The sequence below is a fragment of the Tiliqua scincoides genome, chromosome 1, assembly GCF_035046505.1.
Source record: "Tiliqua scincoides isolate rTilSci1 chromosome 1, rTilSci1.hap2, whole genome shotgun sequence".
NCBI lineage: Eukaryota > Metazoa > Chordata > Lepidosauria > Squamata > Scincidae > Tiliqua > Tiliqua scincoides.
The window spans coordinates 47,522,464-47,534,734 of NC_089821.1; the positions used below are offsets into that span (position 1 = coordinate 47,522,464).

A 12,271-nucleotide genomic window follows, 5' to 3' on the forward strand; every position below is an offset into this window, starting at 1 on the left:
AAAATCTCATCTGTATTTTAGTAGTACTTGTATTTTAAAAACCTGTCTTCAGTGTTAGAGAAAAGGTTTTGAAGTCTGGTGTGTTCTTGGAAGGGTGGATTAATAACTATCTCATTTGGAATTGTCTGATATTGGTGTATTATAGAACTACTCTGCTATCCCCACTAAAGTCTTGCAGATGTATTAAGGCTAAAACCATTAATTGCAGATTTATAACTGCCTGAATAAGATGTTGCATGGAACTATGGTTTAATCATGGTTCTGTGTGACTCTCAAGATCCTTGGCTGGTATGATTCCTGTTCTTCTTTATGCTCAAGAGAGAGGTTTTTAAATTTCCAGTTCTGGTTTTTAATAAACAGGAATTTTCTGTGACGTGAATGTAACAGAATCATCTGTTTATTCTAATCAGATTTAATGAACAAGAATTTATGCTTGAATAGTTTCATATCCTAGTTGTTCATAAGCTGGTTAGAAGATGGAATCAGCTGGATTCAAACATTGCGACAAATCCTAGTTTGTTTTAAACATGAACAGAGCACTTTCCCCATCTAATGTAATGTACTTAAGTGAGGATTTGGATAGCAGTTCTTAGCAGTGAATTCAGAGAGCTTTTACTTGTGAACTCTCATGTTGGCAATAGATCACTTGCTGCCATTTGATTTTAAATAGATTTTCAGGCTCATAATAGAATACAAAGATTTCTTGTATTTCCTGAGTGGGGAAAAAATCAGGCATAATCATTTTTGCAGTGGTTTGGAATTGGTGGTGGTGTACTGGCAGTGCCTAATACTTTGACATCTGACATTTTAAACAAAGGAAGTTATTATTTGTCTTCCTCTACTCAAGATTAATTTGGATATCGTTAAAGGGACACAGTTCCACATTTTCTTACTGCGGCACAAACATTATAGATACTTAAATCCTCAGAACATGTTTGCTTTTTCATGACACACTTAAATAAATTTCAGGCAATCCTGTATGCCACAACTGAGGAAAATTATGGCTCTATAGACAACAGTCTGGTGAAGCACATTATAAATTACCCACAGGGCACATGCAGTTCTAGCACCAGTAACATCAAAGCTTGTAAATAGGTGTAAAGTGAAAATATATGTAAAATTTATAGTGTGTATAGCTTTTTAAATTAATCTAATAATGCACACAGTGATGTAAGTACTGTAATGTGTGCCTTGTAAAGTATATGTACTGTAGATCAGCCTTGCAAATTATTTAAGGGTAGTGCTTCATTCAATGTTAGATTCACCTATGCTACTATAGTTCCAATTTCTCTTCCCCTCCTTGATTTTCTGCAGTGTAGTCTAGTGATATAGTGCTCATGCCTCTTCTAGCATCAAAGAGCTGCTTGCCCTTTGAGGTTACAAGAGAGGGAGAACTCATGAGTATTTGAGGTAAGCTGCAAGTGTACCCCTCAAGCATTTGCCCAAGGCTCAGGGAGCACACACACACAGACAGACAGACAGACAGACAGACAGAGTCTACAAGGCTGCTGGAAGCTATAAAGAATATAATGTGTGTTACCACTAAAAACTCATTGTTAAACAGGATTTGTGTGTAGTAGTATTAACTGACAAATGGAAAAGGAAGACTGTCAGTTTCAAACTGATAGGTATTAACTATGATAGTGGATTTTCTGCAAGGGAAAATCTTGCCGTTAGAGCAGAGAAAGTTTGCTTTCCTTTATTTTATCATTAATGTGAATATTTTAAGGGCTTGATAAAGACTGTTAATAGCTACAAGCCTTCCAATGTATTATATTGCTATGAATATTGTGCAATAAATCCTTGGGTTTCCTCCATCTTTGTGTAAAAGGGCTCATATTTTTTTCCTCCAGAGTCTAGATCCATCTCTGTTCAAATGAGTTTTAGTATATGACAGAATATTTGTATGTCTTCCCAGCTTCATGAATGAAGGCAGGATTTTAAATGCAGGACAACACTGTTTGGGGCTCTTCAGTCTAGAACAGGAGTGCTCATACCCCGGCCCAGGGGCCATTTGTGGACCTCAGTAACCCCCAGTCCATCCCAAGGGGAGTCCCCAGTCTCCAGCTTGCCTCTGGCCCTCTGGAGACTTGGAGCCCACACTGGCCCAACATGACTACTTTCAGTGCAAGGGCCAAATGTTTGACCTCTCGCGTGAGCTGCAGGCCGAGGGCTCCCTCTGCTGCTTTGCTGTTTCACATCTGTGAAGTGGTAGCAAAGGAAAGGCCGACCTCTTATAGACCTTGAGTTATTGCAAGACCTTATTCATTCATATAAATTCCATCTCTAATATATTCATTTATGTAAATTTATTCCAATTTTAAATACAAATTAATTTTTTTTCCCAGCCCCCAACACAGTGTCTGAGAGTTGATGTGGCCCTCCTGCCAAAAAGTTTGTACAGCCCTGGTCTAGAAAGAAAGCACCTAAAAGGGGACATGATTGAGACATATAAAATTATGTTTGGGATGTATAGGGGTAAGTTATTTTCCCTCTCGCACTGCTACAGAACCAGAAGACATCCACTAAAATTGAGCGCAGAGTTCGAACAAAGAAAATACTTCTTTAACCAACAGTTAATGTCTGGAACTCCATACCAGAGGATGTTGTGATGGCATCTGACATGTCTTTAAAAGGAGATTGGACAGATTTATGGAGGAAAAGTCCATCATAGGTTACAAGCCATGTTGACTATATGCAACTGGTGCGTTTTAGAGGTAGCACTGGACAATGCATAATTTGCCTCTGAAATGAAAATAGCTAATCTTTACTAATTTCAACATGATGAAAATGACAATGAAATCTGTTCATTGGCTCCAGGTTAGGAGAAACTAAACACACTGCATACTGCTAGTGGGAAAGAAGTGGGCACTTAGCAGTATGTGTCTATTGTGGATCTCTCACAAACCATAGCCAATTTTGCATTTTCATTGTCATATCCATGTTCAGCACCTCAAAATCTATAAGAAATGACTAATTTAATCCTAGGGCCATGACCCTTGTAACAATTTGAATGCCAGATGGAAAGGAGTAGCAGCAGGATATGCTTTTTGTATCTTTTTGTCTTGGGTGCTCCCTGAGGCATCTGGTGGGCCACTGTGAGATAAAGAAGCTGGACTAGATAGTCCCATTGCCTTATCCAGCAGGGCACGTAAGTTCTTGTAGCACTGGTACTCTAGCAAACAAGGCTGCACTACAGTTAACTTTCCAATGGTTAAACGTTAATCAAAAGGATTTTCAATTGTAATAGTGTACATTAATAAACTTGACAGAATTGTTGCAAGTTAAATTTGCAGGACACTGAGTAGCATCCTATGTTTACCTATGTAAGTTGTGTAATGCCACACTTGTTCTGAAGTCTTGTTGTCTGTGTGGGATCCAAGCAGGTCTCATCTTTGTTTTACCTCTCCCTACCTACCCACCCAATTATTTGCTGCTTATTCTAAAGTGTTTTGAAGACTTGGAATGCACATTCAACACTGAGTACTGGAAATATCTATCCAAGTTTGACGTACTTACCAAGGGAAGAGTACATTACGGCAGGTTACCCTGTACATGCCCGATCTCGTCTGATCTTGGAAGCTAACCAGGGTCAGGCCTGGTTAGTACTTGGATGGGAGACCGCCTGGGAATACCAGGTGCTGTAGGCTTATACCATAGTCTTTCAAGACTGAAGATTGCCAACCATACCATATTCTGAAGATCTTATAACAATTCTTAATTCATGTTATAGTATTATTAGCGTGATACCTGTGCTTTGCTATGGTATTTACTTTAAATTCATTTTTACTCCAATAAACATTCCTTTGATTGCAATAAACAATTGAAATTTAGCACAACACCCTGTAATTATTGAAAGTCATGGTTCCATCAAATTTTTTGTTTAATAAATTTTATTTTTGTATTTTGAATTGGTTTTGTTCTATAATAGCATAATACCTATGCTTTGCAAAGATACTTGCAAAAGTAAAGGAAAACAAATTAAGAAAAAATGTAGCTTGAATAAAGCACAGCATGTTTGTTGATGCAGAAAAAATGAAGTGAAACTTGAAGTATAACATTTGATTAAGTAACCAAGAGAAGATTGTGGAAAAAAAATTGTGAAAAAAACCTACAACCTTTGGTTCTCTACTTAAAGACCTCTTTGTAAACCATATTGGTGGTTATCTCCTTAGGTGCTAGTGTCACCAGGCTCCTGGATGAGCTTACTATAAAGCAGGCCACATAGAACTGCCCATGAGAGAAGCAGTCCTCACTCAAGTTAACCTTCAATGACTGCTCCTGGGACTTGTTGAGGGTCATAGTATAAACAGCACCTTGAGGGGGAATTGCAGCCTCTTGAACTTGAAGGGGTATGCTGATGGTATAAGTGGTATGACACCAACTCCCCCTGAGCACAGCAGCCTTGATGACATTCCTGTGTCCTCAGTAAGGGCCTTCACTCTCTCCCTGGTGCCACTGCAGAATTTGCATTTGGAGCTTTTCTGAGGCCCATAGATGCTGCATGCAGCCTCCACAGTCCTCAGAATGCCACCTGGAACAGTTTAAATGGTTTTTAGTGAAAACCAGAAGTACCTTTGAAACTGCTCTGGACAGAATTCTGCTGTGGAAACTCCACACCTGGCCTCTGTAGGCCTCAGAAAGGCTCCTGGACACCACCAGAAAGCATGTCCAGTTATGTTAATTCGGGCCTCCACTATTGGAAGTAGCTCAGCTGATATCTAGTTTAGTGAAGTTAGATTAGTTCTTCAACCCTTAGGAAATGATTTGACATAGTCAGAGCATTGGTCCATTTTGCTCAATATTGACAGTGACTGGTGGACTTTCTCTGGGATTTCAGACAGCAATTTTTCTCTTCCGTGCCTGGTGATGTCAGGAATTGAGGTCAGGACCTGCATGTCTGCAATCTACGTGATTGTGACTCTTCTTCAGTCATGGAACACTAGGAATACATGACTGTATTTCTGACCTGTGGTTGGACCACCAGCTCCGTTCCTGCATCCTCCATTACTTTAATCCCTATTCAGGCAGTTACTCTGGGCCGCCACACCTTGTGAATTGCATATGCAGCCACACTGTTCACTTCAGGCTTTGCTGATTATGCTTGCTTGCTTTGGTTACTGCAGAACCAAATGACTTGTTGCATAGAAGCAGAATACCACAGCCAGATGGGCCTTGATGCCCCATTTTCTGTGCTGATCTGAAAAGTGGTGCTCACAGGCCTTTCACATTGGGAGGCTCATGATCTCAAGAGGGCTGCTGGAGGTTGCAGGTTGCACTTTCGTGAAAACCCAAAGCTCAGGTCCATTCATTTGTGAGATGCACAGAACTCATTATACCCAAATTGCTTATTAATTCTCCTGTAGCAGAGATCTGCAAGCACAACCATACTGTAGTAATTGCTGCTAAGCAGTGGCAATTTTTTGTTCCTGGTGAAGATATTAGAGTTGCTCAAGAATTGATTGTCTCACCAAGGAAAAATTAGTGCTATTGCGTTTGTACAGTGAGTGTGACCAGTTTAGGAACCTCACTGGCAACACATACTATAGATACTCGCCTATATGGCGATAAATTTGTGCCCCAAACGCACGGGAGAACTGCTCCGCTTATCTCCGCAGTCACCCAGTGGAGGGGGGGCGAGAGAGCCATTTGCAGGGGGGGGCTTGGTAGGAGGATGGGCAGCTGCGCCTCCCCCCAGCCTGCACCCTGCGTGTCGCGCCTGGAAGCTGGGAGTAGGCAGGGCATGGGGGGGTCAGCCTGCCTGTTGGAGCTCCCCCACACCCTCTCAGAGCCCTCCACGTGCACACCCCACTCCGCAGGGGCAGGGAGCAGAGCGGGGGGCGTCCTGGCTGCCCCAATGGAGGGCAGGGAGCGCGCGGGGATCGTCCTGCGCTGCTCCCTGCCAGGTGCCCTCCAGCGCCTCCCTCCCTCCCTGCTGGCCGCAGGTCACTCCCCAGTGCTCCCTGCTCTCGGCAGTAGCCAGGGCGTGCCCGCTCCGCTCCCTGACCCCGCAGGCAGCGGGACTGTGGCAGGGAGTCAAACGGAGGGCTGTGAGAAGCGAGGGAGCATCGCTCGTAGGCTGCCCTCGCATGCCTTGCCCCCTCCGGGGCTCCTCCGAGGTTCCAGGTGCTTCTGGCCGGGTGCAGCCTGTGGGGGAGACACAGCTGCCCATCCTCCTACTAAGTGCCCCCCAACCCAGGTGCAAATGGCCCCCTCCGTCTGCCCCGCATGCCGGGGCTCCTCCAGCTCAAGGCACGATGAGGGGAGCGGCTGGGTGCAGGCTGGCAGGACATGTAGCTGCCAGGAACTCCACATGAGGCCCAGAGGTGCTGCTGCCCTTCTTCCACAGAAGGTCTACTTCCAAGTAAATCAGATGCAACTATGTGCAGCTGCACTTGCTCAGTCACTCCTTGTTGCTTATCTCTCTACTGTGAACTGAATTGCACACTCCCAGTTGTGTGTTCTACGTAGAGCCTTTGGCTTAAGGCACCAGGCACTTTAAAGGAGGATTTCATTAATGGTAATACTGGTATGCTGTTTCCAGTGTACTTAGAGCCCAATCCTAGGCTTGTCTACTCAGAAGTAAGTCCCCTTAAAGTCAATGGGGCTTACTCCCAGGAAAGTGTGGATGGGATTGTGGCCTTACTCTGATAGTGTTTCCAAATGGTTAAGAATACAATTTTAAGAATTAGTGAATAAAAATGTATCTTATGATCTATGAGACAGATCAGTTTTTAATAAATTAAAGACTATTTTTAATACTGTTTTTGCTATACAATGTACTATGTATAGTATACTATGTATAGTATGTATACATTGTATAGCAAAAACAGTATTAAAAATAGTGTGTGTATGTACGTATATATGTATAGTATGTATACATACTATGTATGTATACATGTATGTATACTGTGTTTTTAATACTATGTTTTTAATAAATTAGTGACTACAGTTCTTAGATAACAATTACTGGTAGGTTATTTTTCAGGATCGGGCTAATCAGACAAAATTAGTCAGACTCAGACACCCCCCTAAATTTAACCCCTGACTTATCCGAGGGTCACATAAAATCCCATGGGTTTTCTTTATCAAAGCCTACCCTTGACTTATCTGTGGGATCAACTTATAGGCGGGTGTCTGCGGTACTTACCTGCAGCCTTCCCTGTAAGCTGTGCAGCCTCCCAGCCCCAATCAACACCCTGTGCAGCTTCCCTCTTGGTGCTCCAGAACGCAGTGGTAACCATGACATGATTGCTGAGTGCTCCACAGCCACATACCGCTCCATTCCACAGTGAAATTCCACAGTGGTGATCACTAACTATTATGAACCCATATTGGGTGCAACTGTTTTCAATTTTAACCCATTTTTGCCCAGCCCACAGGTATACACATTTGGTCCCTGTTGTGTATATGCAACATTGGGTAGAAATGGCTTAATGGTGATTTGTCTTCAAAAAAGTTAATACCACCAGTGGTACAGCTAGAGGGTGCAAAGCACTAAGTTTTGCAGGAAAACTCACTGCAACATGCAAGGGGCTCCTCCCCTTCAAAGCCATTTTGGGTGGCGGGAGCAAAACAGAGGTGAATGCCAGAGAAAAGGCAAATGCCACCCAAACTTGTGGGGGGAACTGGAAGCAGGGCATTCCCCCTAAGGGAAGTGGCCCTGCAGCAATGGCAATGATAGCACCACAGTTATCACGATGGTGATGCAACCAAAGGGCTTCTTTACATACCTGGGGGGTAGTGCTGGCCTTTGGCAGGGTGCAGGAAGCTCACTGTCCCCTCTGCAGGCCTCCCTGCTGCTCCAAACAGCTTTTACCTCAAATTGCAACCTGCATCCAGTTTTGCTATTGCAACTTGTTGCCATTACTGCCCCCCACAAAGAATTACAAGGTTCCCAACTCCCCTGTAGGAGTTTGGGAAACCACTGACTCAGTACAATTATTTTTTTAATCTGTTCCTCTTTTTTCCCCATAATCTGCAGTGCAAAGCAGCTTACAATACTGAAAATAAAACAATATATGGCGCAAATTAAAAAGTAACTAATTAGAACAAAACAGCCAACTGCACTCTTATTTTTGTGAATTTAAAACTCATCCAATTCTAGTTTTTATACAGGGTGAGAAGTCAGTGCTCACCTGTTGTAAGTACCAGGTGCTATTTCAAAATGTGTCTGTGGAAGTAATTGTCAAGCAATGACTGGTAACACGACCTTGAAATTCCAATTTAGCTATGCTCGCCTTAGGCTAATTACTTAAATCTCAACTTTAGTTTCCTATTGGCAGATTGAGGATAGTAGCAGCCTATCTCACAGGGTTGTTGTGAAGATACAGAAATAAATATTGTTACTTTTTCAAGACTTGAGGGATAGCTTTGGGTTATAAATCTAAATTAATAATATATTGCAACTGCTTCAGGAACATGGAACAGGAGGAAGCCAGGAAAACAGTTTTAACAAAAAAATTTATTTTTTGTGTGTGGATATGGATATATTTTTAAAAATCTAGCATTGTATTAAGTAGGACGAGATTGATGTGATTTGCGTGGTGAGAGTACACCCAAGATATAACTGTTCATTCATTATGAAGTGAAGTAACATTAAAAATCTTTACATTACTCTTTCTCTGCTTTATGTGCTGGACAGAAGCATTTCACATATGTGCGTTCCTGATTGCGCTACAGGGAAAAAACATGTAATGCTTTTGAATGTAGCTCCATGCTATTAAAAACTTATTCTGGTTTCACTTATGACTTGCCTTGTGAGCACTAGGAATTAAGGAAGGACGGAATGCAGTCTGAACTTTGTAAGGAGAGGTGAGACAGTTGGAGAAAACAAAGTGAACAGTGATTCTCATCTCTCCAGCAAAGACATATTTATAAGGGAAATTAGATTGGAAATGCAATCTAAATGTTCCAATTTTTGTGCAGAACCTCTATTAATTTAGTCCCATTTAAAGATCCTCAGTGCCTTGTTTTTGTGGAAACAGTTTTATTACTTGGTATATAACTTTATAAGGAGGTGGTAAAAATAAGTTATAGTATGCTGAGCTTGTTCAGAGGTTTTTTCTTTCTTTCCTTGTCCCTATTTCACTTGAGATAGCTGAGATAAGCCTCACTATTAAATCTGATTGTTTAATAAAAGTTTCCACAATTGTGTGGCTGAGGAGTTGAGAGAGATACACAGGAGACTGGCTTTGTGTTACACACTTTAAAACAAATGCTGAAATTAGGGAGAATTCTAGTATAGACAGGTAAGAAAAATGTCATATTCTGTTTGTCTAACCCAGAAAACATGATTAGACCTTGGGACATTTTGAAAATGAGTGTGTTTGAATATTAAGTTGTTTCTCTTACAATACACCAATACTAGCTGGTGTAGCATAGTGACAGGCAGCCCAGTCTTAACTCCCCATCAGCATGGTGTCTGCTGCATCCTGCAAGGGTGTTTCGGCCCTGGAAAATCTCTCTTGGAGCATTTGTTTGTTCCCTTATCCTGGGGTAACCCTGACCGCGGCTGCCAGTCTACTAAGACCTGCACCAGCAATATTGCTGGTACAAGCCCATGTGGACTGGTCAAGGTGGAGTGAGGCCGGAAAGGGGGTCAGGCACTGAGGCCAGGAAGGGGATTGGCAGGCACTGCTGCTGCCAAACCCACCCCTTCCCTTGGTGTGACCCACCCTCCTCCTTATCCCCATTATCTCCCCATTCTGGCTTCCCCCCTCCCCCCATGTTTATATAGACAACATTTGTATACAGACCCATTGTTGTATAGCTCTGGATGGAAGTTGAAGAGGAAAACAGAGGCCACAAACAGCCTACAGTCATAATTTATACAGGAGGGATGACAACAGAGAATGAGAAGAAATGAAAGGGAAGGGAAGCAAACATTGAATACAAGCAGATGCAATTACAGGTGGTGACTTAACTGCAAGAGTTCTGTTCCTGGACCCCTCTCAGATATCAAATTCTGCATGATATCAAATTACATGGATTTTGGGGCCCACTGAGCTTTGAACATGACTAAAGCTCCAGATGTGACCAGAGCACAGCTCCAGTTACCGTTGGGTTGAGCCAAATCTGGCTCATCAGGGTTCTGGGGGATAAGTAGGCTCAACCTGTATCTGTACTTAAGTCTCATTTCAGTTGGGGATAAAGACAAAGCATTCACAGAAGACGTAGGTTATGCTCTGGAGTGAGTGAGTACCTGGTAGGTGTTCAGAGAAGAATTTCTAAGCATAAAGAACAGCAGGGAAGAATGTGCAAAGTCAAGCAGGAATATCTCCAAGATAAAGACAGAATGATGGGCAGGGCAAGGAACATCCTGGGGAGCATTGTAGGAGATACTTACAGCCTTCCATGAAGCTCATATTTCCTTGCAGAAGCAGAACTATAACCATAATCAGGGAGGCAGGAAGGGTCTGGATTCAATCCCTGGAGAGCTAGTCAGTGTGGGCAGTGCTGAATTAGTGGCCTTGCTTGGTATAAGGCAAGGTTCTAGGTTCCTATAACACCCCTTGGAGCATCATGAGGAATTGCACCAGCTCTTCTGGGAATGTAGCCAAGGAAACAGCTGATTCAGACACATCATTGCATCATGGGGTGGTTTTGCAGACTGGAGAGGATTCCCAACAAATTAGTTTGTTCCAAACAAAATAGTTTGTTCTTGAAGTTTGTTCCTCTGCTTCTCCCTATGTTCCTGCAGTTACTTCTCTTATGTCCTTTAAGTGGGCATATGCAATTATATTTTGGGATGCTTTGCCCCTTGTCTCAACTCTTGAATAAAATGAAACCTGCTGTACAATCCTAACTTGCCCTGGAACAGGTAGCTGTATCGGGCTGAATACAGGCAGCTGTATACAGCCCAAAACTGTATCTAGCACAAGTATTGGGTTGGCTGAAGCTCAGCCCAAGGCAAGGGGAAAAAATTTCCCTTACCCTGGGTAGAACTGCACTGGCCCCAATGGCTCTGTGCCACCTCTTTAAGGGTGCAATCCTAACCCCTTATGTCGGTGCTTCCAGCACCGACATAAGGGTAATGTAGCTCTGCGGTAAGGGAATAAACATTTCCTTACTTTGAGGAGGCCTCCGTGAGTGACACCCAACTGCAAGATGCAGCACACGTCCCATTGGCACCGCTATACCAGTGCTGGAAAGTACTGACATAAGGGGTTAGGATTGCACCCTTAAAGAGGTGGCACAGATCCGGGCAGAACAGAGCAGTCTGGAGCCGCTGTGTTGCCCAGGAATGGGGCTACGATCCAGCATAACTGCCAGATCCTGGCCCCGCCCCTCACTCCCCACCCACCCACCTACGGGCCCATCCATCACTCACCCTCCCCCACCCCAAAATGCCCCCTTCCCACCCTCCCCACACACACCCCCAGATCCCTGCACCAACCAAGCTTGGCGGGTGATAACCTTCCTTTGCCGCCACAGAGGCTGGATCTGGCCTCCATGCCCCAGGAAACTAAGTAATAACAATAGAGCAGACCTCAAATTTATTCTGCAGAAAGTCCCGTTTAGGTGAATTAGGGTATCATACACTACAAATAGAATGCAACCATTGGTGAGGTTCTGCCTCCCCACCCACTGCACCACCCTGGATTTGAACCTGGATCATCCAAATCAAAGCCTAGCTCCTGACCCACTGCTGCACCATCTTGGCTGTGGAGTGAGGAGGGCTCGCCTCCCCCACCCCCTCCCCCACCACCGGAGTTTTTGAGTTTTCACCACGCTTGCAGCTGGACCCGAGTGCTTGAGCTGGTGCGTGGCGGTGCTGTGGAGCCCCTTGAACACCTGCCGCCCAGCAGCACAGGGCAGGAGGTTTGACTGGGGAGCAGCCCTCCGTCCACCCCGAGCCTCCTGCTGGCCTCCCAGTCCAGAAGGAATCCAAAGTCTGCCTGAGCTAAGAGGGACCCCGTCTTGCTTCAAAGGCCTCAGGGGGGCCGGCTTTCCCCCTGCTGGCCCCACCCCCGTGTTCTCCAGGCTCCCCCGCTTCTGCCCACCCTCCTCTCATATTCACACGTTCAATCCCTGGACACTTGTCTTGCCGCGTGGGGCGCGGCGGGGGAGAAGTAGCGCCCTCGCAGGCTCTGCGCACGCGTGGAGCGGGACGGGGACGGAGGAACCGCGAGCGCCCCTGCTCCGCCCCGCCCAACCCGAACCCGCGCATGCGCAGAGCCGCGGCCGTGCCTCACCTTCCTCCCGTCCCCTTCGCTCGCCTGCTTGATTGACAGGAGTCGCAGAGGGCTTCTAATTCCTCCCCCTCCCT

At 44.5% G+C, this 12,271-nt stretch overlaps 1 pseudogene; it reads left to right on the plus strand.

Moving 5' to 3' along the window:
• The first annotated feature begins 3,532 nt into the window (after positions 1-3,532).
• LOC136638240 (5S ribosomal RNA) lies at positions 3,533-3,650 on the plus strand (annotated as a pseudogene).
• Positions 3,651-12,271: the final 8,621 nt, after the last annotated feature.